The sequence below is a fragment of the Triturus cristatus genome, chromosome 4_1, assembly GCF_964204655.1.
Source record: "Triturus cristatus chromosome 4_1, aTriCri1.1, whole genome shotgun sequence".
NCBI lineage: Eukaryota > Metazoa > Chordata > Amphibia > Caudata > Salamandridae > Triturus > Triturus cristatus.
In genome coordinates this window covers 1,225,813,492-1,225,831,520 of record NC_140585.1, presented here as the reverse complement: position 1 = coordinate 1,225,831,520, position 18,029 = coordinate 1,225,813,492, and the positions used below count along the sequence as shown (strand labels likewise).

General features: G+C 40.4%; 1 protein-coding gene across 1 annotated transcript in view; it reads left to right on the top strand.

Moving 5' to 3' along the window:
- The window catches only part of GLI1 (GLI family zinc finger 1), a 335,487-nt gene that overhangs the window by 3,830 nt on the left and 313,628 nt on the right, over positions 1-18,029 (top strand). The gene's annotated exons all lie outside the window — the stretch shown is intronic.

The window sequence follows — 18,029 nt, the reverse complement described above, 5'->3', positions numbered from 1 at the left end:
AAAAGAGAGAAAATAGCTCTTTCCAAGAAGCCATCCGCCGTGGTTCTAGTCCATTCAGCTTCGGCCTTCAATCAGGCGATGTTACAAAAAGTATCCTTCGGGTGGATAGCGCAGTGTGCGCCCTTGCCTGCTTCTATCCGTTTATGGACAAGTGTCAGTCCCAGGGGGCAGCAGCATCGTCGTGAATTGCAAAACCCGTCCACAGCAGGGGAGGCGGAAGCGGCGCGGACCTTCCCCCGTGCACGGTTTCCAAGGGATGGACGGGCGCAGAGGCCAGAGGCTGGCCTTAGCGATGGAGACGAGCTTTTCACACCCACGGGGCGTTGCGTGGCGGCCCCAGTGCTGTCACAGGGCGCCTCGAGGCCGTGCGGAGTGTGCACGGGAGACCCGAGGCTGCAAGCGCCTCGGAGTGGGTTGTGATGGGTGACTCGAAGGCACACGCTGATCAGCGCGGTGGGGTGCCTGAGAAGGATTTTGGGGGAGTGTGCAAGATCTCTCCCTAAGTTGTTTACAAGGTGAAAGGAAGGCTCTTTTACTTCAGCTGGGATGTATTGCTTGAGCACCGTGTAGATCAAACCAAAGGGCGTTCTGGGGGATCACTGTGGGGTGTGATGAGAAACCAGCTTTACGTCCCAGTTGGAAGACATGTTTCTGTTTTGAAAAACGAACCCTCTCGCATTATCTCGCTCTCTCTATGTAAAAAACACACACACACACACACACACATACATACATACATACATACATATATGGGACAAGCGTAGTAATACATGTCCATTATTACAGAGAGTAAGAAGCTATTATTACCACTGTCAAGAAAGGGGAGCGGTGTTTTTATCTAACCAAGTTTCCAGGCTCGTGAGTAAGGGCCCCTCTCCACACTCAACATCAGTAATAAATAACATATTACACTCTGCACTTCCGCACCTATAACATCTCCAAACACACACTTTCACATTAATGGCAACATGGAAAATGTGTATTGCAGCTATTTTTGTTCTATATATATTGATATATACATTCATACAAATAATGTTCAACGGGAAAGAGCTGTCTTGGACGATTCACCACTAAATGTTCCCAAAACATTAAATTGAGACAGTAGAACACTGGGGGAAATGAATTAAAACATTTTTAGTATTACTTCATTTGTGAGCTTTTTTCCCATTTCAGAATTTTATAAACGGCGTCATTCCTGTGAAATGAGTGTTCTGGAGACCAGTGATAAATGTGAAAAGAAGGCATTACATATGAAGGCAGGAAAACCCTGGGCCCTAAACCACACAAGCATCTTTTTACTGAAAAGAGCAATTCTAATCACTCTAAAATGCGTAAAACGTATTAAGTCATTATAGTAATTTATTAGGATGATAACATATTCATTGTATTTTTACAGAGTTACTTGCTGTTATTTGGGTTTCAATTTAACCCACAATAAAGACTTGATTGTGCTAATAGTCAAATTTGCTGGTGACAATACAGCGCCATGCAGGCTCTTTTAACTCTGCCTGGTGGCAGGAGGACAAAGAATGAGTGCTTTCTGTGGAAGGGAAATCTGGATATTTGGTTCCTACAAACCGTTTTGAACTCTACAAGTGGCCTTAAATCATGAAACTCATTTTGAAATTGATGAATAATTGACAGACCATAGGTCTAGTTGATTTGAGACTTGTTCTCTTTTCTTTTTGGAGCATTGTTTGTGCCATCAGAATACGCTACTTGAAATCCAATCCACCAGCGCATGTAGATGGCCTTAGATTCTGCTGTACGTAATCAATAGCTAAAGGCGAGGCTACATCGAAACCACTGGGGTTGTACAAACCGCAGATCATTTTCAGGTAACTCTATTGGTGCCTGAGTGAGTGAATGGAGATGCTTAGCATCACAGCCCTTCAAAAAAGTCTTTCTATCCAAACATCTTTCCCAATTTCTAGGTATGGTTACCAGATAACAGTGAACTCTGACCAACCTCTGAATCTGTTGCAGCTTCAGCTGACCATTCTTACAAAATCATGTACAGATGAAGTCCTAGGCACCCTACTTAGTATGAAAGTGCAATTTTGTGACCTATCCTTTTGTTCTCCTTGAACAATGTTGCTTATATCAGGGGGAATATTAGACTAGCAAACAACAGTGTTTTTGGAGAATGTGGTAACAATATCTTAATGGTAATCATGTTGTAGGGTTCCAACAAATAGCTAAGTAGACAGAATTTTAACCTCACCTTAGGAGTCGCGATTACTGTCTCTGTGTTATACACTATGTGCTGTCCATTATGTTTTTTAATTTACTTTTTCTCTTACGTGAAGACAATATGTTACACACAACTATGTAATCAGGGTGATATTTTCCAATGAATAACAACATTAAAATGAAAAGTTACCCCAAATGACCTCATAACCGTATGCTGCACTCAATGATGCCATAGTAAGCCGTGATTTGAGCTTTAGTGAACATCATTTTTTTTGCAGAAGTGGCAACTCAGCACCTTTGCTGCTGCCCTAGTCAGTTGGAAATGTTAAGGGTTGGGGTCGTGCAGGGGATGGCAAGGAACCAGTAGCTGGGGCATTACAAAGAGGCTCTGTCTTGACAAGGCAACTGACAACTACAGAAATTCCTAGCTAAAAGTTTAAAACACAAACACAGCAATATTAGACAAGGGGAGAAAAACAAATAAGGAGACCAAGATTTTTTAATTTTTTATTGTTGGTTGCCTGGCACCTCAGTGGAATTATGTGTTTGCCATAAATAGCGTAAAACATATTTCCCCCCCCCCCCAAAAAAAATTTATGTTCTTTATTGTAGCAACCAGTCAAGTCCGGCATTATTCGTGGGGGAGAATTTAATAAAAAAATAAAAAACTTACCTTTCAGGGTTCCGCGCCGTCTTAGCTACTGGCCGGGTACCGTGGAACAGGAAGCAGGCAGCCTCTCTCCCCTTTCCTAAGCCAATCACAACACTGCAATGGCAGCATTGTGATTGGTGGGGACTGCGTCCAGCCAGGCGCCTATGGGGAGGCCATTTTCTCCATGTAGGCTGCATGCAGCCTACATGGAGAAAAGGCAGAGTGCGCATGACTGGTTTGGTCGGCCAAAACAGTCAGGGCCTGCAACATTGGGCTAGCCACTCCTCCCCTGCCCTCCAGCAGGCTCGCCCACCCGCCCGCCCCCAATCAAGCCCTTCTGCTTTCTCTCAGTGCGAGAAAGCAGTGGGGTGACGCTCCTCCGCCCTAATGGAGGAGCCGCCCCTGGTAGCAACCTATAGCATGTTTATACTCACAAATAAAATATTCTGTGTTGTTTTCCATTTTTGTTCAAACCAGCCTCATGGTTAAATGACCAACCCAATGGTTCCTGCCCCGGTGCAAGGGGCAGCCATGTTGGTTTCCTATGATTTACATTGTATATTGTGATGAGATGTCAGCGACTTGAAAGCTGTAAAACAGCCCCTTGAACGCCTTTAAATACCTAAGGAAATACATGAAACAAAAAATCACTGGTGCTCGCCTTTAAACTGTGGGTCAAAGAGTTACTGGTGTGCTCCTGTAAAGAAGGAGGAGAGGGAATAACTTCAATTTGGATGAACAATGACTGGGATAACGTGATGCAGCTGTTGCTTTTGAAGTTTGCTGATAAGGCAGTTTTAAACAAGTATTTGCAATGCAATAGGTCTCGCATTTACAAGAGTTTGAGCTATTGGCATTGTTAATTGACAATGCCTTTGATTTATGTGTTGTTTTTAAAACAGAAAATTAAAGGCACTGTCATTTACAATGCCAATAGCTTAAACTCTTGCAAATGCAAGACCTATTGCAGTGCAAATGCCTTTGGCGCCCGTGTAATAAAGATAAATTACAAAAAAAAGCGCTAGGAGAGAGCATGTCCTGCCTGCAACAGCAGGCAGGACATAGCTATTTGAGAAAATAGTGCTTGGAGACTGTAGTTAAAGCCTACAGAGTAACAACACACGTAACAGGGGGTATTGTCATGGGAGCTTACAAAATGTGACAAGGCTGTACTAAGGAGGGACTACTAAGCCTATTGACCAATGAACAGCCACAGTTTACAGTGGACAATGACACAAACCAATGAAAAATATGGGCGGAGCTTCAAGTCCCTACCTTAATAAAACATGCACTGCCCAGGCTCGACCTAGAAAGAGCTAAAAAAGAGAAAGAATCAGATTCACTGGCTTCTGGCTGCCGGAAAGAGCAAGTTTTACACTGTATATATTGTACAGCAACAAAGGGTGAAGTAAGTCAACTGGTGGGTTATACAGAAATTTCTGCGTAGATTTAGAGTGAGAGAGGAAGGAAACATAATGTTAGTGTAATATGCTTCAATATATTTTGGTAATGTCATAACCACAAGGCCGAGCGGTTTGTAAATGTTACCAGAATCCCGATATAGTAATAAATGACCATATGATATATACTATAGCCTGTATATTTTTTCACTTTACATGTTTATCTTGGTATTATCCTGAAAAATATGTTTTTGCAACTAAGGACTGCTTATTGTACATGTAAGTTACATGCTGTTCGGTTGTCTGTGGTAAAAAGAAGAGAACAACACTTCACAATGCATTTAAAAATGCAGAACACTCTTTGTTGTTATAAACGCATTCCGTCAATAGAAGGCACAGGTTATTCACACTGTTTTCTTCAGAAAGCAGTTAACTGCTGATAATGAATGTAATTAGAATGTTTAGGTTTTGTTTACCTTACATCAACAGATTGTTACCAAAAAGATGGAGAATGGTTATGCAATTTATGTGGCAGCGGTGATTACTGCATAATTAGGGATATACAGCACTTGACAAATAGTTTGCGGGATAATTTACAGGGTTCCTAAAAAAAAAAGTTGAGCTCTATTCAGCCCAAAAAACTTAAAAGTACAGGGGGAGATTTACATTGCCGTCAGACTGCACCTTTACATGTAGTTTGCTCTTCACAAATGCTCACGGTAGACTGCTTGGCATATTGCGCCAGACACAGGTTTCCAGGCGTAGTATGCAGAATGTCATGTGACTATGTGCAAGCTAGCATTTATTCTGTGCGGAGTTCTACATAGTGATAAACAATGCACATGGGGAATGGGGCCTCTTGAGCAAATGCGCATTTCATTTCTCTGAGGAAAAAACTTTTTCTTCGTGCAAAAAGCCCTACTGCAAACCCCCAGCAGGTATGGGGGCGATTTATTTCTATGCCCATTCCTAAAAGGGAATTATGCTGACCATTTTCAGGGTTTTGCGGTCAGAAAGGAGTTTGGAAATATCCACAAATGTACATATTTTTGGGCGTTCCCAAACTTCGAAGGTAATCCATGCCTTGAAACAACAACTTGAATTGAATTTACAAATGCAGATTTCTCTGCACTCATGCCAGAGAAATCTGCAGTTGTAAATGCATGTATGCCCTTCAGGAATCCCTGGCAGCTGTAAATAAGGTGTTTTCTGTTGTAAAGGTATAATTACATCAAATGTACTTTTGTGAATAGGCCCTGTAGTTTCTAGTTCATAATCATCAAAGTAATACTGGCAGGAAATGTAGCACAAAGTGGCACATCATTTGCCTTTTCTTTCTGCATAATTTTCCTAACCCTGACACATTATTTGGTCCGCTCTTGCCACATTACTGTGGTGGCCTTGAAAATTGTAAAGCTCTGCAAATTGGTGTGGATGGTGTCGTTAGGATGATGAAACCCATATTTTACAGGGTCTTATGACATATTTTGCATATATCTGGGATCCATGTGCAAGATCTTATATTAATGCATCTTGTGCAATGTAAGCACTCAAACAAGTAATCACATGTATGGCAATGTGTATGTATATATATATATATATATATATATATATATAAATATAAACACAATTACGGAAGTCCGGTGCTTCTGGTGCGGCGGTCCTGGACGGGCTCCGTCAACCCAATATTCACCACAAACATTTGTGATACCAAAAGAAATCCTGGACGCTCAGGAGTGCATATTTAAAGATTTATTGTGCAAGGTAGCGCCTCACCAACGCATTTCGCTTTGCAGCTTTGTCACGGTGTGGCTAACGCTATACAATCCCCAGTATTTACGTCCGACTTAGTTCAATAACACTGAGAAAGGACTTCAAAAGTAAATGCGCTTGCAATTGCAAACGGAAGCGCCATTTTTACATACTGTTCAGTTTGATGTAAAGTTGCATAGTATCTTTGTGATACAAAACATGAAAGCATAAAGATTATCTGTGATTGTCAAATTTATACAATATCACTTAATATGCATATGTATATTTGAATTTGTAAAAATATACCATTTAAATATTTTTTATATGCAAACATTGACGACAGCGGACTGTGGAACCTCATTGTGCTCTTAAAAGTGAAATTCTGATAAGCAAAAAAGTATTATGCTACATAATGATGCACAAAAAAGCCTCAAGTCTCATAATAACAATGTACTTTAAGGAAACTTGCCCTAGTGGGCTTAGTGCAAAACAATGCCCAACTAAGCATCTAATTTAAGAGATAATGCTGGAAAGGTCTTGCTCCAGTGGGCCAGAATCTCACTACATGAACACAAAAATAATCCAACCGGTTTCATTAATACATGTTTGTATCACAAACAACTTTTCAAGATTCTCATGTGGACAATCTGGCGTGTATCTTTCTTATTTGCATATACTTTTTGAAAAAAAGGGGGAAAGAAACAAAAAAATATATAAATATAAATCTCATATTGTTGCAGAAAAACAACTAATTATATCATTAATCCATTACTGCTTCACAAATCTTCATTAAAATTACTATTGTATAGCAGAAACCTCAAACATCTACAATTTTTACAATTCATAAATGTACAGCCATTTCTTCACTAGAGTTCAGTCCTTCAGGCGTCATGGTGTCAAAGTCGATAATATACCTTGACTCCAGACATCTTAACTGACGCTCTCTGTCACTGCCTCTCTCTTGTCGTGCGATTGCATCTAAAATCACATAAGATAATAGTTTTTCATTTTGGTTGTGTGTATTAAAAAAGTGACGAGCTACAGGATATTGTACATCATGCTTTTTAATTGCACATAAATGCTCCAGAACTCTTTTCTTTGCTCGGTGTGCCGTGCTACCTATATAGAATTTCCCACATGGGCAACTTAAACAGTAAACACAGTACTCTGTTTCACAAGTGAAATTCCCTTTGATGACAAACTCTCTTTTAGTTTTAGGTAATCCTAATATTTTGCAGTCTGAACTGTTAGCACACGCCTTACATCGCTTAAAACCAGTGTAGCACGTAGAATGACTTAATTCTGTAGCAGCTACTGCATTGTTACATAAATCATCCTTCAGTGATCTGCTTCTGCGAAAAGTTATCTGTGGTGTATCATTGAGATATCTATTCAGAATTAGATCACTTTTTAAGATATGCCAATTTTTATTGAACAATTGTCTGATCTTAAATGGATTGTTTGAAAAGATGGTTATAAACCTAACATAGTCAGTCTGTTCCAGTGGTGCTGGGTTAGGTCGTAATAAATCTGATCTAATCAGTGCATCTGCCTTGGATATAGCCTGTTTGAGGTTTTTTTCGCTATAACCTCGTTGTTTGAATCTTTTACTCATTAGTATTTTTTCTTCTTCATATTCTTGTGTTGTACTGCAATTCCGTTTAGCCCTGATCAACTCACCATATGGAATACTGTGGATCAAGCTGGATGGATGAGCACTCTGAGCATCTAGGAGGCTATTACCAGCTGTTTGTTTTCTATGCAATTTAGTGACTAATGTTCTATTTAGTACTGATACTTCCACATCCAGAAACACAATATTAGAATTACTTATGTGAGAGGTAAATTATAAATTCTTGTCATTGTTATTCAGGGAATCTATGAACAGATTAGCCGACATTTCATCACCTCTCGAAATCAAGAATATGTCGTCTATAAATCTTGCCCATGTAACAATATTGTCTCCCTGAGTCTCCCAGCATTGGGACACCTGCTCCTCCCACCAGCCCATGTATAGATTCGCATAACTGGGGGCGAAGCAGGTGCCCATCGCTGTCCCTTGAATTTGTTTGTATGTGTTTTGATTGAATAGGAAATAGTTATTTGTCAAACAGTACCTTATCATGTCCAATACCATTTCAGTGCGTAATAACAGTGAAATCGGCCTAGCTCTCAGAAAATGTCTTATGGCCTGGATCCCCAGGTCATGTGGTATGCTGGTATAAAGGCTAGTTCCGTCCAAGGTAACTAACAAAAAGTTTTCCTTCCAAGCTACACCATCAATTAGTGTTAGAAAATGAGTTGTATCCTTAAGATATGCTGGTAAAGCACTAACAAAAGGTCTCAGATAATAATCAATGAACTTGGATGTAATTTCCAGTTGAGAACCCATCGAAGACACTATGGGTCTACCTGGAGGTTTTTCACGATGTTTATGCAACTTGGGGGGATGTAATTTCCAGTTGAGAACCCATCGAAGACATTATGGGTCTACCTGGAGGTTTTTCACGATGTTTATGCAACTTGGGGAGCAAATATAGAATAGGTAATCTGGGGTGTTTACAATACAGACTACGAAACTCCTCCCATTCTAGTAAACCCTGATCTTTCCAGTTTACCAGCATTTCATTATATTTGGAATACGAAGCTAATACTTCTGATTGATTACTCAACACATAGCATGAGGTATCGCTCAATTGTCTTAAACCCTCATTCAGATATTCCGTCTTGCTCCACACCACCACCTTTATCAGAACATCTGATAACGATAGAGCTGTCATTTCGTAGATCTTCAATTGCTTTGAATTGTTTGTGATTTAGATTACACCTAGATCTACCATCCATTTTAAATCTCATTTTCTTTAACTCTGAGGTTACACTCTTTTCAAACACTTCTACTGCATCACAATGAACAGTTGGTGTAAAAGTCGATTTAGGTTTAAATTACTTGACTCAGTAGAATCCACTGATAGTTTTAATACATCCAAATTACTAACGGGGTCTTCATGATGTACTATATTTTCATTAAGCTGTGCCAAGGTGTGTAGAGTTTCAATGTCTGAAATACATAATGCCTCGGAGCCCGAATTTTGAATACTTTTCCACCTTGAGAAGGCCGGAGTATAAAACCATTTTTTTAACTTAAGTTTTCTCAGAAAACAAAAAATGTCAATGCGAGTCTGTACGTAATCCAAATGCCTAGATGGACAAAAAGACAATCCCAATGAAAGTAAATTGGTATCTAAAATTGATAACTTACAGTCCGATAAATTGACCACGTTCATTTTGCACCCTTCTTCGGTCGTGTTGACCATGCTACTGATTTGTTTGGCTCTCCTTTTTCTTCTCCTTGACCTTGCTTCTTTGTTCCTCCAAACATGTATTAATGGAACCGGTTGGATTATTTTTGTGTTCATGTAGTGAGATTCTGGCCCACTGTGGCAAGACCTTTCCAGCATTATCTCTCAAATTAGATGCTTAGTTGGGCATTGTTTTGCACTAAGCCCACTAGGGCAAGTTTCCTTAAAGTACATTGTTATAATGAGACTTGAGGATTTTTTGTGCATCATTATGTAGCATAATAATTTTTTGCTTATCAGAATTTCACTTTTAAGAGCACAATGAGGTTCCACAGTCCGCTGTCGTCAATGTTTGCATATAAAAAATATTTAAATGGTATATTTTTACAAATTCAAATATACATATGCATATTAAGTGATATTGTATCAATTTGACAATCACAGATCATCTTTATGCTTTCATGTTTTGTATCACAAAGATACTGTGGAACTTTACATCAAACTGAACAGTATGTAAAAATGGCGCCTCCGTTTGCAATTGCAAGCGCATTTACTTTTGAAATCCTTTCTCAGTGTTATTGAACTAAGTCGGACGTAAATACTGGGGTTGTAAAGCGTTAGCCACACCGTGACAAAGCTGCAAAGCGAAACGCGTTGGTGAAGCGCTACCTTGCACATTAAATCTTGAAATATGCACTCCTGAGCGTCCTGGATTTCTTTTGGTATCGCAAAAGTTTGTGGTGAAAAAAATAAAAAGAAATAAATAAAAAAATATATAAAAAAAAAAAAAAAAAATATATATATATATATATATATATATATTATATATATATATATCCTGTACGTTTTTATAGAACTACCAAATAGAGTTCATGTATGAACAAACAATCTTTGGAATTCTAGGTTAATTTTTTATTTTATTTGATATATATACAGATAGATATTTATAACATTGATTATTGTCTCATAATACAAAATGGTGATTGCAAAATTCATCCCATATAGGGTATATTCTAATCAACGGTCAATTCATCATTTTGATCAACTATGGAAAAACAACACATAAAATCATACTCATCCCTAAGAGAATCACCACTCCTTGCAGCCCCTTACCACTGGAAGGTCAAACATTCATTCCTGGCCCTCAGACTTGGGGAGATACCCCAATTAAGGTGACTTAGGCAATGACACAATCTGCCGATTATGCCATTAGGGGTTCGAGACTTTACAGCATGTCATATGTATCTGCCAGTACTGGTTAATCAGCGATGAAGTCTACTGAGAAGAGAGTTCATCGATCTGGAAATCAGGACCGGGGGGTGCATTGATTCCATAAGCACTTTCTGGCACATGCATCAACAATGCCATTTGCGATTCCTTATTAGCGAAAAATAAGGATTCGCTAATAAGGAATAGCAAAAGTTTTTACAAATTACCATGAAGTTCAACTTCATGGTAAAGTGCTCACCCTATTAGTGAAATCGCTAGTTTCTTTACTTTAATGCATCGCATTTAAGGAATCTCAATTTGCGATTCCTTAAATGCAATGGCAATTTAAGTAATCTCAATTTAGAGATTACTTAAATTGCGATTTTTGCATTTGGGATGATGCATCCCAAATGCAAAAAAACAAGCAGCAAAGGGGCAGATTCTGAGAATCTGCCCGTTTGCGACCGGTTTTTGCTTTGATGCATGTGGGCCTTAGTGGATTCGTGGTTCTGTTCATCTGGGCTGCTAAGAAATGGACACAGGCTTCATCAGTCCAGTCAAGTGTTGTATATAAATTTGAATGGGTAAAGTGATGTGTAAAGACGGGCTGCTAGCGAAAGTGATAGAAGCGGCTCCCTATCCCATCAAGTGATGCAAATATTTTTTTAACAAGCAGTTATTTATTGCACATGGGTATTTTATCTGCTCTGCAGTCTTACACGTTGGGACCCTAACTGTATTATAGTCTTGCACTCTGGCACTTTACTCACAGATTTAAATTTAGCTACAGTCATGTATATGTATTCTTACTATTTAGAGAAAAAGCTGGCTTATGAGGAATTACTTTTAGATTAGTAGGTAGGTGTTCTTAATAGACTGCCTTGCCCGATCTTTATTAACCTATATTAATCTCTTGTACACTGTTTTTTTATTTTGAATAATTACGACGGGCAGCAAATAATGAAACTGTCTTTTAATTAAGATGAGTAACAGTTTTTCTGAGACATAATAAGTTTTGTTTTTAGACATTTTTAGCTAAACATTGAACAATGTATGATTCTTGCAATGTTTATGGTGTCAATTGATTAATAAACTACTTTCATTCGACAGTTAAAATAACAAAATAAATTCACAGACAATATCATAAGACGGACATCAACGTTACCACAATAGTAACAAATACCCAATACTATACACATAAATACATCTCAATATATCACAAGTCAAATAAAAACACATAACGTATCATATAATACATATAAAATACAGAAACATATATATAAGTTAAAAATGTGATATATATTGATTCTAAGACAGATTCCTTTACTTTTCATTAATTTTAATCAATCTGTTGCATAATACATCAAGCACTGTATACACTCTACCACAAGCGTTTCGACGTGTTTCCACGCCTTCTTCAGGAAGAGCCACACATGAAGATGTAAAGGTAATAACCTGTTTAGACATGGCTGTACTCAAATATTATGATTTATAGTCACTGAGAAAATGTCTCATTGAAGATAATAAATAGGGTCAAGGCTGTGAGGGAAACAAGAGAAAAACAAAGGAGAAGCCAAATAGAATATATATTTTAAAATTTACACCCAAAACAAAAGATAACCAAAAAACTAGAAAATATACAGATCCAAAGAACTGAGGCACTATAAAGGCATGTGAGTGCAAGTGAACCATCATGCTGTGGTTCTTGTGTAATAGAGATAAATTGGATATCGTGTATTCCAAAAGAGGTTAAATGTATAGGTTTGCATGGCCTTTGAGGTATCTGGCCACCATGAAGAAGAAGAGTGTAGTAGGACTACAGGGCGCGTCATCATCAGGCACTCTACCTAGGTGCACTGGGTGGCCATTTATCTACCTCTACAAAACAGGGCGGTCCAGAGCAATGTAATTGGTCAAGAAAAGCACATCTGCAACATCTGCCCATGTGGACGATATTAGCTGTATATGAACCTTCCTCGGGTCCCATTTTCAGAACAGCACACAGTGTAGATCCAATGAAGAGATGATGTAGGAGGTTATTTAAGACAAATAAAACACTGAGAAATCATAGGCCCATTCAGGGTGCAATCATGATGCTCCCAGGGGACAAAACATGGTATAAGTGAGGTTCTTCACAGTTAAATTACATCCGTAGACCCACTCAATCAGCATGAATTCATGATTGACTATCATAGTGATCACTTCGATTGCATAAACAAAAGATCTCTTTTGCCCTAACAATTGTTTGTTTATATGAGGCAGGTATTGGTCGCTAGATAATGAAATGGTTTTAGGGACCAACAAACGTTTCCCAGCATTGCCCATGTATTGTAATTTTACTCAAAAACTTCCAAGATGGCCGCCATAATGAAGTATTTCCCTTTACCTAGGAATACTGCTACAGTTCGTTTTCTATTATGCCAAATGAACTGTTATCCAATTAATTTTCATGATGTTATGAGGTTTTTTTGCACGTAGGGACACTGACATTGACGAAGGCCAGGTAGCCGAAACGCATTTGTCAGTTGTGGTTGCACGAAAAGATATATTAATAAACTCATGAATTGAAGAGCCCGCGAGTGTCCAATATCGTCCTTTGACTGTTTTCTGAATAGTTGCGCAAGTCCGTCCCTGCGAACTGTGGAACCCACTGCACTGAGAGCGACGACTTGGGACGGAAAACATTAAGGAATGTATGTATATATATATATATATATATATATATATATATATATTCACCAAAGAACTCAATTTTGCCGGGGGTCCCCAATCCTGCAGGGCAGGCTCAGTACCGGGAATGGAGATCCCGGAGATTGCGTTTTTTCCACAAAAAGAGATGAGCCCAACACCAATTTCCAGAGCAGCTGACTTTTATCCGTCTGCATCGCTGGTCAAGGAAACACTCGATAAGTCCTTACGCGTTTCGGCGTTCTATTCGCCTTGGTCACAGGTGAGTGCTTTTAATCTCCATGTGGTAACGTGCCTTCCGTTCGACAGTACAGGTTCCAGAATGCACTGGTTGTTCCATCTGAAAAAGTACATATTTAGCTTCAATAGCGTAACTGTTATCAAATGTCACAATCATTCAGAGTGCATTCTGTAATTAAAACTGCAAAGTGCATATTAAATGTCCCGCAATGCTCATAGTAGTGCTTTTCCTGCGTTGTTGCCATAGAGAGGATTGCCTCTCTCATCTCCCTTTCTCCATCCAATGCCACAACATTGCTGCAGAAATCCATTTGTGCTAGCGTGCATAAGAGAGCGGATCATGCCCCCTCGATTTCATATTCACCCAAGAACTCCATTTTGCTGGGGGCCCCCAATCCTGCAGGGCGGGCCCAGTACCGGGAATGGAGATCCCGGAGATTGCGTTTTTGCCACGAAAAGAGATGAGCCCAACACCGACTTCCAGAGCAGCTGACTTTTATTTGTCTGCATCGCAGGTCAAGGAAACACTCGATAAGTCCTTATGTGTTTCGGCGTTCTCTTTGCCTTGGTCACTACAGGTTTCAGAATGCACTGGATGTTCCATCTGAAAAAGTACATATTTAGCTTCAATAGCGTAACTGTTATCAAATGTCACAATCATTCAGAGTGCATTCTGTAATTAAAACTGTAAAGTGCATAATAAATGTCCCGCATATATATATGATATAGAATTTTTGGGGGGGGTGTTAAAGTGACGTTATAGTTAGGTGAAAATTACAAAGGCAACATAATGTTTTAAACTAAAAAAAACACTGACATTCACCAGTTATAATTATCTGTAGTAACTATAACTTGTGCCCCCGAGGAAACAATAACTTGCACCGTCCGCCATGCACAGTCTAGTCATCAATGATGTCAATTCACATGTTGCAACGATGTTATCAATGATGTCACAGAAGACGTCATGAGTGATGTAAAATGGTAAGTAATCAGCAGTGCATGGCGAAGGAGCGAGTTATAGTTACCTTAGGGCACAAGTTGTAGTTACGAGATAACTATAACTGGTGAATTTCAGTGTTTTTTTAGTTTAAACATTTACATTGGCTCAGACATTTTCATCTAAATATGACTTAACTGTAACTTTTGGTTTTTTTCCAATGGATTTCTTGGTTGTTTTTTTTCACGTAAAATAATATTTTATTACCATACCTAAAGCCAACCCCCGTCGCCTCTTTGCAGCAAGGTCCTGCATCCAACTCCCCACTGGCATCCCAGGCCACACAGCCCCTCCCCAAGCCTTTAGGGTTCATTTTTATCTAATTAAGGAGTGGGGCCCTGCTACTCCCTTCCTCAAGCCTCTACGGGCCTCATCTGCCAACATATTTAATGGTACACTGCCTCCTTGCCAAGCCACTATTGGCCTTGGAGTCCCCATCACCGGGGCCTTTTCTTTTTAAAAAGGGAAGGGGGTGCGTGGCCCCTCCCCAAACCATTATTGGCCCTGGGAACCCCATACCCCAGGGACATTTGCTTTTAGAAATGAGATGGGGGTACGGCCTCCCATCCCCATGCTACTATTTGCCCCGGGCACCCCATCCAATATTATTAGGGGAGGGGGTGTACAGCCCCCCTACCCGAGTCTGTAGAAGTTCCAGGGAGCCCATTCCCGGGGCTAAAAACATATGTATCAGGAGAGGAGGCGCACAGCCCTTCCATGAGCACAAGTTGGCCAAGGGTCCCATCCCCTGGGGCTATAGAATAACTATAGGAGTGAGGGGTACGTGATCCCCCTCCACAAGCCTCAAGACTTAAGAGGCCTCAGAATAACCATTCCCCTAAGCCCACAAACATTTATATTAGGAGAGGGAGCCATGTGGCCCCCTTCCTCGAGCCCAAATGGGTCCGGGGTACTCCATGTCTTGGGGCCAAAGACTATAAGAGAGGGAGTCATAAGGCCCCCCTCGAGCCTTAAGATGCCCCGGCGACCCCATCCCCCAGAGCCTAATCCATTGTAAGTGGGTGTCCCTGCGCACACCCTACTCACCTACAAAACATAATGTTGAGGGCTGCAGAGGGAGCCCCAGGACCCCTCGACCACAACCGGCAACCACACAGGAGCCGGCATTGATCCCTCCCAATAGGAGCAGCTAGTTGTGCTTGCTCCCGCCGGGCAGGAGCAATCAGAATTTCCCTGCTAGCAATAGTGCGGGCAGGGAAACATAAGTGTGCTCCCACAAAGTGGAAGCAATTTTGAAGCTCCCATTGGGTGTGAGCACACTTCTTTCCCAGACCATGATTCTGAAGGTATGCAAAACCACATTGTCCCGGAAGTAGGCTCCCCGGAACACAGTTTGGAAGGTCTTGTTAGGATCAAGGGAGCGGGCTGTGCGACTCCCTCCCATAAAAATAAACAGTTTGGCTCTCGGAGATGGGGTCCCTGGGCCGCTACAGGTTCAGGGAGGGGGCCGCATGCCCTCCTCCCCAATTAATATATTTTTGCCACCAAGGAATGGGGTCGGGGAGGAAGTCTGCATGGCCCCCTCCTCTTTTTGATGAATTTGACACCCAAGGATGGGTCCCCAGGGCCCAGCGCAGGCCGTATGCCTCCCTCCCCATAGAAATATCAAAAATAAAATGCCGACTGGTATATATATATTTTTTTTTTAATTAGTTGCAATCTCGCAGAAGGCTTATGAGTCCCTCGGGTGTCCCGCAGGATTGCGACTTTTAAGAACTATGGGCCAGATGCATCAAAGGGTTTTGCCCATTCTGTGTCTTTGGGAAAATGTCTTCATGCATATGGCCCTATATATATTTTGGCCGGGGAGGGGGAGCCCTCTGGGACCCCCCAATCAGAAGGCTCTATTTTTTTAACTGGGTTTGAGGCAAGCTTGCGAGAGTTCCTCGAACCCAACCGTCCAGATACTCAATTATTTTTGGAGTTTAGTATCTCCAAAACTACTGAATGGATTTACAACAAATCACACAAAGCATGCTTTCTTGACCAAGACCTAACTTCCTGCCAAATTTAGTGTAATATACGTTTAACAGTTTATGCGGAAGTGATACCTACAAAAGTCTATGGAAAATGCATGAGGAATTTGCATTTTGGGACCAACCCTTTTTTTATTTGTCCCCGCTTGACGGAGCACCCCAAAACTTTACATGCACAAACTAGTCAGAAAAACAGAACTTTTTGGAGAAAGTTTTGTGAAGATTCGTCAAACGTGCCAAAGTTATTAGCAAAACAAAAAAGGCATTTCCTGTGGAAACACTGACCTAACTATTACTATTCAGTGGAGACTGCCACTGGTTAAAATATTCTAAATATAAATCTGTGGGTGTGTGTGTGTGTGTGTGTATGTATGTATGTATGTATATATATATTCACTGAAAAAACCATAGGTTTCACACATGTTATAGTTAGCGGAAATTTTACTGATAAAAAACCAATGAAATTGCCCCGTTATAGTTAGTGCTGGCAACTATAACTCACGCGACCGCAATCCTCTGCTGATGCTAATACTGTATTTAGACACTTATTTGCCCATGTCTTCTTCCATACATTTTTAGCTATACATATATTACAAATATTTTTTTTTATAAAGACACATATGTCATCAGCAGAAGATTGCGGTCGCGTGAGTTATAGTTGCCAGCACTAACTATAACGGGGCAATTTCATTGGTTTTTTATCAGTAAAATTTCCGCTAACTATAACATGTGTGAAACCTATGGTTTTTTCAGTGAATTTGCAAGGTTTTTTAAATGCTAATTCCTAACTATAACGTGTGTGAAACCTATGGTTTTTTCAGTGAATTTGTACGTTTTTTTAAATGCTAAGTTACTTTACGCCATTCGAGGCGTGCGCGCCCACTTAACGCAGTGCGTTCCGTGCACGGTTTTTATCAACTTTAATAAGCCCTGTACATTTGGTGGCCTTCGGCCACCAAAAGCACAGGGGGTGGGGTCAATGTGGATAGTGTTTTTTTTATTTCGATTTTATAATTTCATGTTGCCAAAATATAGTTTTTTTACTGATGTAATAACCCCTGTACATTTGGTGGCCTACGGCCACCAAAAGCACAGGGGGTGGGGTAAGTGTGGATAGTGTTTTTTTTATTTCTATTTTTTACCGTACGCTTACGGTAAGCGTACGGTAAGCGTACTCGGCGAAATTGCCGGAAAAAAAATAAAACCGTTTTTGCTCTTGGGGGATGTTTGGGGACTCCCTCAACATGACTATGTGGGAGGGAGTTGTCAAAACAGCCCCGTAACATGTTTTTGGGCATCATGTTTGATAAATAACACTCAGTGCGAGAGACAAAATGGCGGACGCCGCTTCCTGGTTTCGGCCGATTCGAATGTTTACTAAGATCTAAGAGCCAATCAGAATCGCGCTCGCGCACGCCACCGTACGCGTACGGTAAGCGTACGGTAAGCGTACCGTAAGCGGGCTCAGATATATATATTGATTTAAAGGCTATTTTCTCAGAAGCTACTGAACAGATTTACACCAAACCTACAAAAGGCACTTCCTTGACATAGGGACTACCTCTCTGCCAAATTTCTAGTAATTCTGTTCAGCCGTTCGGG